Here is a 4,126-nt window from a genome sequence, read left to right as displayed (position 1 = left end):
AACCTACACGACTTATAGGGGACTCGAAGGCTCGTCAATGAGCTTGAATGAAAACTGTGAGGGTGCACTTAAACACTTAAAAGGAAGCCATGGGAGAGATACATAATAATAAATATGCAATTGAAATCTAGATCGTCTTCAACCCTACCGAATCTGTAACATGCATCTAGAAGCGGACAGAAGCCGATACTAAGACGCTTGAAATTAAGCTTTTGCATGCTCGCCAACTTATCCACAATCTCACATACACAAACAAACATAAGGAGAAAACTAAAAGCTTAAATGAAAATTATTGCACGCATCTCAGTGATAATATACTAGTGCAAATAGCAATAAAACTCTCTAAAATCCAATCAAAAGTGACAAATAAAAAATATAAAATACTCTCATGTGCTCCGACCAAAATGCTAAGTCCAAGAAAGTTCTGCGGGTTAAAACGTGTGCTTAAGCTCAAAACCAATTGTCTCTAAACACATGCAAAGCTATTTAAAATCAATTCCAAATAATTAAATTAAAATACCTGCATCATGCTTACGTGTTTAAGAATGTTGCACGGGCAATGGGCTGCCTTGTCTAAAGGACGAGGTCGTAAGTCCTACTCTTTGGCTAATCTGATCCTCCTTACATCGATCGGAGTCGACAAGATTGAGCCTCCGCTGAGTCTGTCTGATCCTCCTCCTCACGATGATTGGCTTTGACATGACTAGTGCTCTGAATGATATATAAATTCACATCAATCCTTGATTATGGTCGTGTTGATAATAAATTTAAATTGTGTAGTCTATTTTCAAAATTATGTTCTAAATTCAAATTGAATAAGTTCAAAAGATGTGTGTGTGTGTGTGTGTGTGTGTATTACTAACTCGATCCTCTGTAAGTGGAATAGAGTCAACAGGGTTCAAAGACAACAATCCCCGATGATGGTCGTGTTGATAGTGAATCTAAATTGGAGGTGTCTATTTTAAAATTATCTCAAAGTCTATTTCAAATTCAATTATTTCAATTATTGAACTGAATTTTCTGCAAGTGAGACAGAGTTGACAGTGTTTAAAGATAATCATTTTTTCTATAAAGGCTGTGTTGGTCGTAAATTTCAATCGAAGGAGTTTATTTATAAAACTAAAATATTTTAAATCATTAGAAAATTATATTTAATGAAACTTTATCACCTAATACCTAAAGTAAAAATCCATCCACCCACCGCAGCCGTTTGTCGAGGTGGATAAATCTATTGTTGACTCGAGCTGAAAAAGAGCCAATTTTATTTAAGTATAATATACTAAATTCATTTCCAAAATGAATCTTATTCTAGTAAGGACATGACTTGAGTCCTCTTTCCATGTGGTTCTAGCCTCAAAATGACACCTCAAAGAAGCGGTTATGACCAAAGCCTTCTGACCAGGTGGTTTGTTGTCAAATGACACTATTATATTATGATCACGATTGTAGCTGGTTTGTTCCCCAATGACGGTCTTTCCTTTTAAGTATTAAATCATAGGGTATATTCAATAGGGCGAAAAGTCTTCTACAAGCTAAGATTGATTTTCATTAGTCTCTTTAAACAAACATTCACTTTAGGTTTACAAGGTCCCCTTGGATGAAACATCCCATGGCTGTTGACAATGATTATTTTGTCAGGTTGGGTCAAATTTCTCCATTGACTAAATAGACCTGGAACCATAACAACTCGAGATGATAGAACTATGGATCTTGATCGGGTTTGTCATCATTTTCCTCACCATTTGCTCTAAGCTCGCTGTGATTTTTGACAGCGACTTTATATATGCTTAAAAATATAAGTATTTAATACTGCTGCTAAAAGATGTAATTCCTTAGCAACTGCACCAAAAACTTAATAACAGTTATAGATTCGATAAAGATGTATGTTTAAAATATTCAATAGTGGTAAAGTCACACTTATCAACGCAAGTATACGTATCGCTCAAGTAATATAGGGCTCCAATGGAGTCCTAGATATCGATCCCACAGGGAGTAATTACGAACTAAGATTTTAAGATTTTAGAAAAGCAATACTTAATCGCAACAATGGAATTCAAATTGCTTATCTGTCACTAATAGGCAATTGAAATAAATATGTAATTTTAATAACTCTTAAATAACTAATTATATTAATAAGGTTTTTAATGCGATATTAAATATATAAGAAAATATCCTTCTCCTTGTCAGAAAATTATAGTGAATGGATAAAGTGAATCGGTTCAAATTGTATTGCGTCAAATATGAGCAAACCTATTTTTTACCCTTTGGTCAAGACAGAAAGAACATTAACTAATCTTACGCTTGTTTACTGAATCTGCAGCTAGGCTGGGAGGATACCGCTCTCACTTTGGAGCTCCCATATTCCCCTCGCCTGAGGGCTAACATCTACACTTCAACACCCAAACGATAAGACTGAATTAGGGATTTTAGTCTGTCACTCTAAGATCTCCAATTCTACGCCCGATAATTTTATTTCCCCAACTTCCAAGGGTTTTGACCTCCCTGACTCTTGGATGTAATCTTCACTTTAGTTGTAAAACTCAACATATTTTAACAAATCAATTAGCTAGATTGAAAGTAAATTAAGATCAAAGTGAAAATATCATCACAAATTCTTTAACATTTTCATGGCTCAACCAACTTAAATCACCACTTCACAAATCTCAAGACAAGGAGAAAGAATGAGAAAACTACTCATAACTCATGGGGAAGGCACAACAAAACTCAGAATTCATATATAAAAGCAAAGTCATACAACTACAACAAGTAAATAACACTTATCTCTAATTTCTCCTCAAGAAAACTTTTCGAAGTTCCTCTGAATTTTTTTCTTTCTTTACATCACATAGAATTCCTCTTCAAAGCGACAAGGAGGAAGAAATCTCCCAATTTCTCTCCACTCTTACAATCTCTCGATGAATTCCTCACAATTTAGATTATCTACACTTTCCCAACACTCAACACTTGAGCCTCCCTCTTCCCGCCGATCTCGCCGTCGGCAGTCTCGAGGGCGCCGTTGGTGGGCCTTCTAAGTGAAATAATTCTGGAGTCTCGGGAAAAGTCCATCGTCGGCGCCGTTGGGCTCGCTGTTGGCGCCCTTGTTCAAATCTTCGCATCTTGGTCATTTTCGCTCCAAATTTGCTCCTTTTTGCATTTTTTTGCTCTAATGACCCTAATTCATCATTCCTGCAACAAAACATCAAAAATACCTTTATTTAAAGTGCATTATCATCAAAAACAGTGTAAAATAGGTATGAAAATCTCAACATATTTTCTTTTGGTAAAAATCCCCCAAACTTAACTATTACTTGTCCTCAAGTAATTTCAGTACTATATAAAAGTTATGATCTATTGTAGAAAAGTTTCAATTCAGAATACTATAATTTCAAGTAATTAAATTAACTCTATAGGTATAAGAATATCTAGTCATCAAGTTTAAGAGTTCTAGTTTCTATTCATTTCAAGAATGACTATATGTTGTAATATCAAGTCACTTAGAATATTCAAATGATAGGAACTTCATGAGAACACTACTAGTAAAAGATCTAATCCATAAATATAAGTTCAGGAATGTATTCAGGTTTTCTCTTTAGGTAGGTCTAGTAAAGGCAATTTTTGGCATATCCTCAAGCTTCTCCTTACTTTCATATTTTTTTCTTCTTTTTTTTTACAAGCTTCCCCTCACTTTCATATTTTTTTTTCTTTCTTTTCTTTTTTTCATTTGGATTGCTTTCAATCCTATATATTTTTCTTTTCTTTTCAGAAATTGTTGTCAATCCTTTCTTTTTCTTTTTTAAGTGAGGATTATTATATCTGGATAGCCTTTAAAGATTTTGAACATCACGTTTCTTTCCATAAATTTGAAACTCAAAGCATTCTCTTACCTTATAAATATTTCGTAGCTTTTACATCATTGAGCCCCAATCTTTTCTTCTCAAATGAATTACTAGATTCTTAATACTTCAAAATATAGTTTCCTTTACTTTAAATAGTTAACTATAATATTTTTCTCTTATACTAAATATCTTAAGTTACAAAATTAATTTTCATTACTTTCTTCTTTCTTTAAATCTACTATAATATTTAAATAGCTACAAAAATATAGTTACCTGAATTAAATTCACTA

This window comes from Phalaenopsis equestris, unplaced genomic scaffold, assembly GCF_001263595.1.
Source record: "Phalaenopsis equestris unplaced genomic scaffold, ASM126359v1 Scaffold204475, whole genome shotgun sequence".
Classification (NCBI taxonomy): Eukaryota; Viridiplantae; Streptophyta; class Magnoliopsida; order Asparagales; family Orchidaceae; genus Phalaenopsis; species Phalaenopsis equestris.
The sequence above is the reverse complement of the archived record's forward strand: the minus strand, read 5'-3'. Positions refer to the sequence as shown.